We start from the raw sequence: 13089 nt of genomic DNA on the forward strand, positions 1-13089 counted from the left end.
AAGAAGCTTTACACCATCCAGAACAATGCAGCCCACTTCACTGACACCTATTCACCAGTGGGTTAAAATGTCACCCCTCCACTAGTAGCAAGCAACTTGCTGTGGCTCTACGACAAAACCTTCAAAACTCTTGGTCTCAACTGCCTAGAAGACCAAAGGCAGAGGACAATGCCGCCTGCAAGTTCCCCTTTAAATCACTTGACTGCTCATTCAATGTTGCTGGATCAGAATCCAGGAACTCCCCCACCCTATATCAGTGTAAGTGCACCCACCATACAGGGACTGCGTTAGTTAAAGAAGGAAAGCTCACCATCATCTTTTCGAATGTTTAGGAATTGGCAATACCTTACTAGCAGTATTCACATTCTACAAATAAATATGATGTGGAGGTGACAGCGTTGGATTGGGGTGGGCACAGTAAGAAGTCTCACAACTCCAGGTTAAAGTCCAACAGGTTCATTTGGAATCATAAGCTTTCGGAGTGCTGCTCCTTCATCAGGTCCACTCACCTGATGAAGGAGTAGTGCTCCGAAAGCTCATATTTTGAAATAAACCTGTTGGACTTTAACCTGGTGTGTGAGACTTCTTATTGTACAGATTAATAAAAAAAAAGGCTTCTACACAAAGAGACTGCAATATATCCATTCTGTGCAGTGGCAAAATGTTATATAACTGTAAATTTTGACTCTTTCGAAGTTCCAGTTCTTAGGTAGTCATGAGAATCATCTTGCACAGAAAAGGAAGGAATGGTTCCTCACAAATGTAATGGGTTACGCTTATCCCATAATAACCTTGACCTTGAACCTTGCTGTCATATTGACTGTCTTTTCCTGAGGCCGTCGATAGAGAACCTTTGGACTGGCTATTCCTCTTGATCTGTTCAATCATAAATTATCATAATAGTTTGGCTCAGTGCTGCGCAAATAAGTTCTGGGAACTTACAGGATTTGATGTCATACCCAGGATGTCATTACACCACCACTGTGGATCACTTCCCCTTTTTAGTTGAGCAATTTGGTGTAAATATGAGAAAAAATATTACTGTAGCTGCCAGCCAAGGTGAAAAAAGGGTGGCACAAGTAGGCATGTGGAGTATAATAGAAAAAAATACAGGTGCCAAATGATTAGGGAGTTGAGGGCAATTTTGTGCCTTGTAGTTTTGACACATGAATTACCAGAAAAACATACCAACAGTATTATTATAATGCTACTAGTTTTATTAATGGGGAAATGAAACGTATACATGGGTTTTAGTTGTGCTGAAATAACAAAATTGAAATTAGCAAAACTAAAACCGATGCAAAATTAACCCTTTTCAAAGTGCCACACGAGGGTTGATTGCAAATGTACAAATTCTGGCCAGCAGACGACCACAGCAGGGACCAAAGGAATGATCCCAAAGATTAAATTATACAGTTTTGTTTGAGAGTTGAGTGATCTTAATTATAAATATCAGAATAGTGTGTTGTGTAGTTGAGAATGATTAATCTGACCATTCCTGTCTTCTTTAAGTCCACTAATTTTCAGCAACAATAGGGGTAAAATCAGTCTTTGATGTAAGTATAAAACATACACAGTGGAATGGCACCCTATCTTATAATATGTCCTATTTCGTTAGCCATTATATGCTGACAACATGTAACTCTACCTCTCCATTACCTGTTTCAGTCTCTTCACTGCTTTTGTGTCACCAAGTTCTTATCTGACATCCAAACTTGAATAAGTAACATTTTCCCCAGTTACCTTGGTAGTAGCCTTTGACTCTGCTGCAAGCTTCATACCCTTGCTACCAATTTCATCCCTCATCCCAACTAGAACTTTGTGTTGAAACAAACTGATCACAATCTCAGCATCTGATATTACATAGAAATCCATTTCCAACCCCATATCCTCACCTGCTTCCACTTTAGTGACATTGCCAGCCCCTACCACTGTTGCTGAATCCCATCTTGAGCTCTAGTTGCCTCCATACTTGACAGTTTGAGTGCTCACATGACAAGCCTGCCATCCTGCACTGTCTGTAAACTGCAGCTCACCCACATCCTTCCCCACATCAAGTTGAATCATTGCCCCTGTCTTTGCTGATCTATATGGATTCTCAGAGCTCAAATTTTAGTCCTGATGATAGCTCTGATGAAGGGTCATCCAGACTCGAAATATTAGCTCTATTCCCTCTTCACAGATGCTGTCAGACTTGCTGAGTTTCTCCAGTGTTTTCTGTTTTTGTTTATATCTCTTGTGTTATCTCCTCCAGCCTTGCACAATTTCCCCTACCCCCACCCAGCTCCACACCCAATGCTATATTCCTCTGACTCATCTTGTGAATTTCTTGCTGGTTCCTCCCTTACAACCGTACCTCCAGCTGATTGGCCATAGACTGTGGAAACCTCTCCTTCTCTCTCTCCTTAAAGACCATGACTTTGAACAAACTGATGGCTATCTTTCTTAATATGATCTTTGTTTAAGCCTTCATTTCTTCCATATGCCTTCTTGAAGTGCCTCGTGATGGATTTTTTTGGTTGAAAGTGCAATGGAAATGTGAGTTGTTCCATTCTATTTGTATAATTTTACCCATAATGTGCCATTTTAACTCTGACTCGTAGCTCATTGGATACTGTACAAAACTGGAGTTTCTGAAGTAAAATTTTGAGATTCTGTAGGAATAGTTGCAGAAGTAGGAGCATATGAGACCTAAAAGATTTTTGTTGCAATCTTCCCAATCCCAAGCCATTAAGATAATGTTCCTGAACATTGGGTAAGTGTCCAAAGGTGCTTTTCTGAGCTGAATTATTAAATTGTTCCAGTCTGCATGTAATGTTAGATTTAAATTAGTGTAAACACATTGGGAGCTTGTTGCTCTTAAAAATTCAGAAATGATTGACAGAGAAATGTCCCAGTCCAGAGACTTGTTGGCAATGCCAGAGGTAACCTGTTTGCCTTGCAAGAAACAATGTAGTATAAAGAAACCTTATATGTTTTTCTTTGTAAAGTTTCTCATTTGGAAACATTGACATTGGAGACCGTTTTAGTGACTAACCCAACAGCTGAAAAAGCTATTGGGCGGCAGCTTGACTGCAGTTATACAAAAGAAATCTATGGGGCTCGGTGCCACGTGTAAGTCTCGAGCAACAAAATTCCCTCTCATTGCTCTTTATGGGTTCATACAATCAGCGTATAAAAGTCATGGTCATTAACAACAAAAGGGTCCAAATTGTACTGCAGACCTTCACCCTGCAACTTGACAGCTTGTAACAGGAGTAGTAAGTACTGTAAAATTGTGCTGCTGTCTTCAACCTGCTGTTTATGTCCAGCAACTTCCCACCACCTTTGACATTGAATGAATTTGTACGTGTTGGCATGTTTTAAGGGGTGACACAGTGGTTAGCACTGCTGTCTCACAGCGCCAGGGACTCGGGGTTCAATTCTGACCTCAGGTGACTGTGTAGAGATTGCATGTTCTCCCCGTGTCTGCGTGGGTTTCCTCCGGGTTCTTTGGTTTCCTTCCACACTCTGAAGATGTGCAGGTTAGGTTGATTGACTGTGATAAATTCCTGTTTGGTGTCAGGAAGATTAGGAAGGTAAATATGTGAAGTTACAGGGATGGGACCTGGGTGGAATTGCTATCGGTGCAAGTTCGATGGGCCAAATGGCCTCCTTCTACACTGTACATTCTATGATAATCAATGTTTTTTTTTCATTCTTTCAGTGAGTGCAAAAACAAAGGTAAATAAAGCTGCCAAATTATTATTGAAATGCTGTGACCAGTTTGAAGTTGTTTTATTCAACTACACTGAAATTATAAGATCTTGTTGCATGGTGCCAGCTTAGAGACTGAAAAATCATTGGTTTGGTATATTCTGAATAATGCAAAGCTTAAAATAAAACAGTGATGTCACTAATTGACCAAGTCACTGTACCCTTTCTTCCCAGCCAATATCCCTTGTGTGGTGTAAATGCAGTCTCTTCCAGTTTTGGTACCGTGTTAGGACCCCACCAATGGTATGGTATTGATCACTGTGCCATGCTCAGCTGACTAAAATCAGCCAGCCAAGTAGGATCTCAGTATCGCTTTGTTATGGACGAGGAAATTGGGCAGAGATTTTGCTTTATTGCAAACATAAAATGCAGCAGATAGTGAAAATCTGAAATGAACATGGGAAATGATGGATAGACTGAGCAGGTCAAGCAGTGAAAGGAAATGCTTATGGTACGGTGGAAGATAGTAGAGATTAAATGACAAAAAGAATGCTGGTGCAAGTCAACTGGTTTATTCATCCCCCTTTTGTTCTCTTTTCTCTGCCTCCATACATCAGACTTGTACATCTCTAACTGTTTACAGTTCTGATGAAAGGTCATCGACCTTAAATGTTGCTGCTTGATGTGACGATCATTTCCAACATTTCGTGTTTGGCGGCACATTGGTTGCACTGCTGCCTCACAGTGCTAGGGACCCAGGTTTGATTCCCAGCTTGGGTCACTGTCTGTGTGGAGTTTGCACGTTCTCCGTGTCTCTGCTCTGGTTTCCTCCCACAGTCCAAAGATATGCAGGTTTGGTGCATTGGCCATGCTAAATTCTCTCTGTGTACCTGAACAGGCGCTGGCAACTAGAGGATTTTCATTGTAACTTCATTGCAGTGTGAATGTAAGCCTACTTATGACTAATAAATAAACTTAATTTTTATTTATAAGATTTAGATTCTGCTTACTATCCAGTGATCCCTAGACTTGAATATAACTTGTGGGACTTGAGCTCACTATTCCATTCTATGAGTGGTGCCCACTTTCCCCAATTATTTCTGCTTGGGATTGTCGATCAGGGATCAGGATGTGTCATACTTGGCAGTGTGCTCAAGTAGCATTGTTATAAAATGGCCACAAAGACAACAGGCATACTTGCTGAAACCAACAGCCTTGAATTGCAGTTATTGCGCCCTAAGGTCTTGTGTGCTCAGGTTAGAACTAGTTGAAACTATCCTTGCAGATTTTCTGCTTTGAGGATCCTGCACGTGGGTCTATAAACCAATAATCCAGGACACCAGAGTTGAACAGATAAAACTAGAAAAGGCAAGGTAAATCGGGAAGTAATAGTTAAGTGAAACCTGATGATTACATGAGCAAGGGAGAACTGATTGGAAATGAGCTGCAAGAAAAATTGATTTAAAGCAGAAATCTGATTGCTAATTTTGATTCCAATAGTCTTGATTGTGCGTATATAAGTGAACATTGCTTTATGTGGGGGGAGTTGGCCTAGTGGTATTATTGCAACACTATTAATCCAGAAACTCAGCTAACATTCTGAGGATTCGGGTTCAAATCCCACAAAGGCAGATGGTGGAATTCAAATTCAATTAAAAAATATCTGGAATTAAGAATTTGTTGATGACCATGAAACCATTGTCGATTGTTGGAAAACCCATCTGGCTCACTAACATCTTTTAGGACAGGGGAAAGCAAATCTGCTGTCGTTACTTGGTCTGGCCTACATGTGACTCCAGAGCCACAACAATGTGGTTGACTCTCACCTGCCTTTGAACAAGGGCAACTAAGGATGGGCAATAAATGCTGGCCAGCCAGTGACATCCATATTCCACAAATGAATAAAAAAAAAATTCTTAGATGGATTTAGGAGAGAATAACATTTTTTGAAATATATTGCATATATTTGTAAAATATATACAAATTTACTATATAAATACAAATGTCCTATTTCCTTTTTGTGAAATAGTAAAAAAAAATTGATATCATTTCCCTTATAAGCATACTGCACAAGTTTATGTGTACTTTAAACTCTGGTAGGAATTCACTGGCTCCTTGCTGGAATTAGTACATTGGATAGTCAGGAGTACAGTGTTGCAGCCCTATGTCACTCTGTTCTATCTTGACCCTCTGCTGGAGCACGGGACTTGAGTTTTGCCCTCATCAGCTTTACTTACTGGTTTTCACAGGACAGACAAACCAGTGCGTAATACTTGCAAACCACCTTTAGTGAAGGTTCTCTTTTATCAAAGTGTAGCACTTAGAAATCCAAATGAAGATTGAGTTTCTCTGAAATTCCAATCATCTTTGTTAAATCTGATAATTTGTGGTCTGCAGCATTTAAGCAATGCAAAACGGCTTATTGTGTTACATAAAAATGAGGAGCAGGATTTCTGTCATTCAGTTAATGTGAAACAGGCCTGAGTACATCATTGTTAACTTATATTGTTAAATTCACCGTGGTTACCATAATAGATCCAGTGTAATTAATTTAGAACAGAAGCAGAAAATACAGGAAAAACTCAGCAGGTTTGCCTGCATATATGGAGAGAGAAACAGAGTTAACATTTCAAGTCCCATATAAGTCTTCAGAGCTGGGGAGAGGCCCATTACTGTGTAGTTAGGTTGATTGGCCATGCTAAATTACAGCTTAGTGTCAGGGGGATTAACAGGATAAGCATGTGGTGTTACGGGGATGGGGCTCGGATGAGATTGTTATTGGTGCAGACTCGATAGGCAGAGTTGCCCCCTTCTACACTATCGAGCCTGCAGTGATAACAATCCCACCCAGGCCCTTTCCCCGTAAGACCTTGTATTTACCATGCTAATACCCCTGGCACCAAGAGCTATTTTGCCATGTCCAATCAACCTAACCTATACATCATCTGGGTAGAAATGTGTTGTATTTTGTGCTGCTTGAGAAGGGGTGAGCAGCAAGTAGGGCAAAAACTGAAAATTGGAGAGCAGGAAAGATTAAATGACAAGGATTCAAGACAAATGGAGTGCTACTGATAATATAAAGGCAAAAGCTTTGTCTATAGTCGGTGTTAATGGCAACTTAAAAATCTGAAAGAAAAATAGCTGAATAATAATGTTAGCAGAAAAAGAAGTCAGGAGGCAAAAAACATGAGAACAGAAAAACAACACTTCGGAAAAGTAATTTAAAATGGGGGACAGAGTTCAGGTCTGATGTTGTGGTACTCAATGTTGAGTCCAGAAGTCTGTAAAATGCCTAATCAGAAGATGAGATGCTGTTGCTCCAGCTTACATTGAGAACATTGTATCAGGTTGAGGACAGAAATTAGAGCATGAATGCAGAGGGTGAATTGAAATGGCAAGCAACAGGGAGGTCAGAGTCGTGCTTGTGGACTGAGCAAATGAGTTCTGCAAAGTCTGCTTACAGGAGACCACATTGGGAGATGTGAATATAGTAAACTGAATTGAAAGAAGTACAAGTAAGTTACTGCTTTTGAGGCCTTGAACCGGGAGGAGGGAGGAGATAAAGAGACAGGTATTGCACTTTCCCCAATTGCATGGAAAGCTGCCTTGGGAAGAAGATGAGGTGTTGGAGACGATAGGGTAGTGAACCATTGTATTACAGAGGGGACAGTCCCATCAGAATGCCAACAAGAGGTGAGAGAAAAATGTATGTGCGGTGACATCATGCTGGTGTTGGTGGAAATAGCGAGAGATAAATCATAGAATCCCTACGGTGCAGAAGGAGGCCATTTGGCCCATTGAGTCTGCACTGACTGTCTCTGACAGGTTACCTCTTCCAAGCCCTTTCCTTCACCCGATCCCTGTAATCCCACACATTTGCCATGGCTAATCAATCTAACCAATGCATCTTGGATACTAATGGGAATTTAGCACAGCCAATCCACCGAACATGCACACCTTGGTCTGTGGGGAGGAAACCAGAGCACCTGGAGGAAACCATGCAGACATGGGGAAAACGTGCAAACTCTGCACAGACAGTGACCCAAAACTAGAATTGAACCTGAGCCACTGGCATTGTGAGGCAGCAGTGCTATCAACTGTGCCACCATACCAATCTATCCTTTGACTATGTTGGATACTGAAGTGGAAAGTAAGGACAAGTGGAACACTATCATGATTCTGGGAGGGTGGGGAAGGAGTCAGGGCAGGTGTGCTGAAGATGGAAACGGCTGAGAGCTGTGTCAACTACAGTGGTGGTAGGGAAGAGTTCTTGGCTGAGGAAGAAGGAAGACTTATCAGTACCGCATTTGTGGAAGATAGCATCATTGGAACAGATACAACAGAGCTGGAGAAACTGGGAGTCCTTGCGCAAAATGGGGCATGAGAAGTTGTAGCCTTTGGGAGTTATTCCATTGTTGTGTTGGTGTTTCCATGGTACATACTTTTATTAACCATTTTGCAATGCACTTCTTGACCATCCTGTAATTTAAAAAAAAATTAGGATTAAATAACTGTGCAAGTTGAAACAAATAAAAATGTGTTGGTTCACGGGACTTGAGGACTTCCAGTGAAGCCAAAGGAAGAGAAAGACCTACTATTTATATGGAGCCTTTTACTTCATTAGGAAGTCCCAAAGCTCTTAGCAACAAATTATTTGAAGTGTAATTGCTGTTGCAATGTCAAGAAATATACATACTTTAGTCATGGTATGAACCCACAAGCAACCATGTGATACGTGACCAGATAATCTGATTGTGTTATGTTGGTTAAAGGATAAATCTTGGCCAGTTCTTCAAAAAATGCCATGGAATTTTTTATGCTGATCTGAGAGAGGCTGTTTAAAATTGGCACCTCCTGCAGTGCAGCATTCACTCAGTACTGTACTGACGTGTCAGCCTGGGTTATATGCTCAAGTTTTAAGGAGTGAATTTAAAAGGAGAGGGGCAATTTTCCTCAATTGCCATTGCCCCTGCCCGCTCACCCTTCTAACGCATAGATACGAGGCAAATCAAGAATACCAGATTAAAATATCTCAAAATATTACTGTAATAATTTGTTAAATTAGTATTTTGGAAAGTGTTTTTCTTTATTTGTCCTTTAAAATGGAAATTAAGAGCCGCTGTTTCAGATTGCTTAAATCAACTAATGGCTGCTGTCACGTATGAGAAAAAATGGTTTTGAAACGTTTGGAAATGCCACCGTATTTGAAATATTAAATACCTTGCTCAATCATGCCCTTGCACTCTACTATTAGTTTGATTCATTCATTTATACAATGTTCTGAAATGAAGAAATGATAAAAGCTGAAATATATACTTAATGCAGATTTTTGCTTTTTGTTTACGGAATGATAGGTTTGCAATGAATTGTCTGCAGCTTCTTGTATTCTTATTGAACAGTGCCATACATTCAGAATGTTTTAAACAATTTGTAGTGGTGTTGAGATTTCAAATCGTTGTTTCTATCTGAATGCAGTACAAGATTCACTTTTCATTGACATCAATCCCTTCTCCTCACCTACCCTGTGCATAAAAATAAGTTTTTTTAAAAAAATGTTGTAATATATTCCCTTTCATCCATTTTACAAAGGGAAGTAAGTCTGGGAATTGCTGGAACAGAAAAAGAAAGGTCCATGATCGGTTGTTTTGCCTTCACTAACTTGGTTGTTTTTGTGTTTGTTAGTGACCAGAGGAAAATATAACGTGAGTGGTGCTGAGAAAGATTTTATTTTCAAGTTGCACACATAGCAGAGGGAATGTATCAAACCATCAAGAAATGCTGGATTTGCATTAAGGATACTTGATCCTAACTTCTTTTATAAACAAAACTTATGTGCATGTATCCTGTACAGTTTTGTGTTTACATCATGATGAGACCTGTGAGTTTTATTACTTGGAATGACTCCAGCTCTTTGCTTGGAGTCATCAGGTCTCATGCCATCGAGTTTGGAACTAGTGCAGTACAATACCGTAGTGACTGGAATATAAACGCCTTCTGTTCAAAAAATTAGTGGCCAAAAGAAAATGGAATAAGCTTATACAACCTTGTGTGCAAGGTATATGATACTTATTCTATGTGGCATAGATAGTGTGACAACACAGGACAGATAATAAGTAGAAAAGAGGATGTTAATCTGCAGCACCATTTCAGATTAAATCATGACTGCAACACAAGGGTAGATCTGTACTTGCTGGTAAAAGGCAAATTCACGACTAATTCAGAAAATACTTGTAAAGGATGATTAATAACTTCAATAGTGGTGAAGCAAAAATTCTGGAACCAATCAATTAGGGAGTTAGCTGCACTACAGGGGAATCATAGATTTCTGTGAAGATTAGCCTAAGTGTGTTGAATGACCTCTTCTGTCTGTATTTACCTTCAGTATTTTCAGCAGCACTATCGTAAATGCCATTTTAAAACAATGTTTGTGTTTTCTGCCCCACTCATTTGCCCTCATCTCTCTTTAGAAGACCAGCAAGCTATATGTTATTTTGCACTCAAATTCATAGAATCATAGAATTCCTACAGTGCAGAAGGAGACCATTCAGCCCATTAAGCTTGTCCAGGGCCTATCCCTGTAACCACGTAATCCCTGTAACAACACCTCACTCCAAGGGGCAATTTTGCTTGGCCAGTCTACGTAACCTGCACATTTTTGGACTGTGGGTGGAAACAGAGCACCTGGAGGAAACCCACGAAGACATGGGGAGAACGTGCAAACTTCACACAGACCTGGAGTTGGAATTGAACCTGGGTCCCAAGCACTATGAGGCAGCAGTGCCACCATGCTGCCGATATTAATTCATTATTTTGTCCCATCTGTTGCTGGTATTATGAAAACTGAAAATACTTGAAAAACTCAGAGGATGGCAGCATGTGTGGAGAGAGAAGCAGAGCTAAAGTTTCAAGTCTGTATACATGTTCTGCAGCACTGCTGTTATCTAACTAACCATGAGGGTGCAGGTGAGAACTGTCTATGGCGGTTTCCCCTGCATTTCCCCTAGATCTTCCTACTCTTTGTCTTCTGTTCACTTCCACTCATGATCCTGTTGAAACCTAGTGCAGGATCCAACTTTATGGTTCATCCTTGGCCACGCTATTTGTTAACTATTACATCCCCTTCTGCATTTACACACCTGTGGTTTACTTGTTGACTCTAGTCAACTGTGAGAATATCCTGGAAGTGTGAGTGACAGCATCATGACTGGATCTATTGTGATCTATTTCCTTCCCCATTTCTGCCATAATGTTAACAAACCTGGACATTTCACAAATTTCCCATTGATGTAACTTCTGTAGAACTGAAGCGTTGGGAAAGGGGAGTACTCATTGAACTTCTTTGGTCTTGAAGACTGGATCGTCAGTGAAAGAGGTAGGAATTGCTGAGATGGCTTAGAGAGCTTATGTAGAATGGGACAGATGCATTTAAAGCAAAGCACAAAGATGCCAGACGTGATTTCATTTTATTCTATGTTAACCTATCTCAATTGCCACATTTGGTCTCGGGAAGGGGAAGATTGGCCAGAGTTCTCACTCCTTGGTTTTATTCAAAACTCACTGCTGGAGGCAGTGTAGATGTTAGGTCAGAAAAGAATTAACTCTCATTGAGACTAATTGGGAAGGCTCACAGTTGAACAATGGCCACTCAATTAACTGCAGAACTTTAAACAGGAACTGAGATTTCCCAGTTATAGATTTACTCATAATTCTCAGCAGGGGAGTGAGCTCATGCAACTCAAGAAGTTAAATAAGTGAATAATACTTTGACTGGAAGAAGTATTTACAGTAACTGGCAAGAAGATACACATGACTACTTTGTGGTTAGTTATACATATGTAATTATATGTGCATATACAACACTGCATTAACAAAACAAATATTATAGTTTTAAAAATATTTTCATCACATGTGAACATGGCTGGGAAGGCTACCATTTGTTACCCATCCCCAGTTTCCCTTGACAGCATGATGGTGAACCACCACCTTGAACCACAGGAAGCTACCCAGTGTAGGTATTGTGCTTTTAGGAAGGGAATTCCAGATCTTTGACCCACCTCCAGTGAAGGAATAGCAGTATAGTGCCGAGTCAAGTGTGTTTCGTAGAACCATAGAATCCCTACAGGGCGGAATTTTACCAGCACATCAGCACAAGGTTCATACGATCCCGCCTGAGGCCAAAGGAGAATGCCGTTCTCCGAGTCTTGCCCACCCCCAGAATTTGGATGGGCATGCCGATAAAATTCTGGCCTTAAACTTATGTAGATTAAGCATTTCAGGACATCTTATAGTTTTCAATTTTCTACAAATTTTAGTTTTAATGTTTGCAGGAGGGCAAAGGAACAAAATCAATAAGACTCAAACAGTATAAGATTAGAAAACATGTGCTTTTTCCTGCAGTAGATGTTTAGAACAGACTGCTATCAAAAGCAGTTAAAGGCTGTGTTGAGTAATCCCTTTGAAAGAAACCTAAGGCACTTTTGCACTGATAAGAATGCTCAGGCAACCAGTACCCCCACCAACTGTGAAAGACTGATGCAAAACAACTGAACTCTGTGCTTTGGGCATAACCATTTGCGGGTGCCAAGAATGAAGGCTGACGCTACAGAAAGCAAATGCCTCTTTCTGTTGTCTGATGGGGTTCTGGAGGCCCATGGGAATTGAAAGTGGAGAGCTGCAATGGAAGCTTCACAAGGTTTTATTTTTAGCGGTGTTCTCCTGGAGACTCAGCCGTGAAGTCAAAATACCTGAGATGGCCATGTGCTGCATGCAAGTATTATGATTTCAATCTTGTTGAGATTGTGAAATGACATCTGCAGAATGCATGCAAGGGAATAATGTTGATTAGTGTCCTATATTTTAAATTTCATCCAGTTAATGTTCGGCTGAGGGTGAAATGTTTAGACCTCCACCTACCTGCAAAGTTTAGCACAAAGCTGGAGTCCCAATCCATTCGAGAATGTTCTGGCCAACACTTAACCTTCAATCAATACACACAACAGATGATCAGATCACTCTTCATTTCTTGAAGATTGCTATGTGCAAATTAGTTGTGTACATTACAACTGCAATGGCACATCAGAAATACTTTATTGGTTGCAATGTAAAGCACCTTGAGACATCTTGAGGCCATGAGAACTGTTGCATTAATCCAAACGCTCTTGTTTTATTTGTTTGATGTGTTTGCCTATAAAATAACATTGACCACAAGGCAAAAAAAAATCATCAGCTCTGAAAGCCCTTTCAAATGCCCTGACTATGTGAAAGGCCTGACAACACCAGGTTTTAGTCCAACCGATTTATTTGATAATAGACTCACAAGCTTTCGGGTTAGTCCCTTCGTCAGGTGAATGGAGAGTTCTGGCCTCAGACAGAGCATATAAAGCACAGACAGTT

The 13089-nt window shown here is 40.4% G+C and overlaps 1 protein-coding gene across 5 annotated transcripts in view; it reads left to right on the forward strand.

Annotated features, from left to right (window-relative positions):
- The window catches only part of raraa (retinoic acid receptor, alpha a), a 575761-nt gene that overhangs the window by 218579 nt on the left and 344093 nt on the right, over positions 1-13089 (forward strand). The window contains exon 1 of one of the 5 annotated variants that reach the window (XM_080213769.1): positions 2508-2538. The exons of the other annotated variants lie outside the window; for them this stretch is intronic. The gene's annotated coding sequence lies outside the window, so the exon portion shown is untranslated. Of the gene's footprint in view, positions 1-2507; positions 2539-13089 lie in introns of those variants that run through there. 5 annotated transcript variants of the gene reach the window in all.

The sequence above is a fragment of the Carcharhinus amblyrhynchos genome, chromosome 27, assembly GCF_965287045.1.
Source record: "Carcharhinus amblyrhynchos chromosome 27, sCarAmb.v2.hapA, whole genome shotgun sequence".
Classification (NCBI taxonomy): Eukaryota; Metazoa; Chordata; class Chondrichthyes; order Carcharhiniformes; family Carcharhinidae; genus Carcharhinus; species Carcharhinus amblyrhynchos.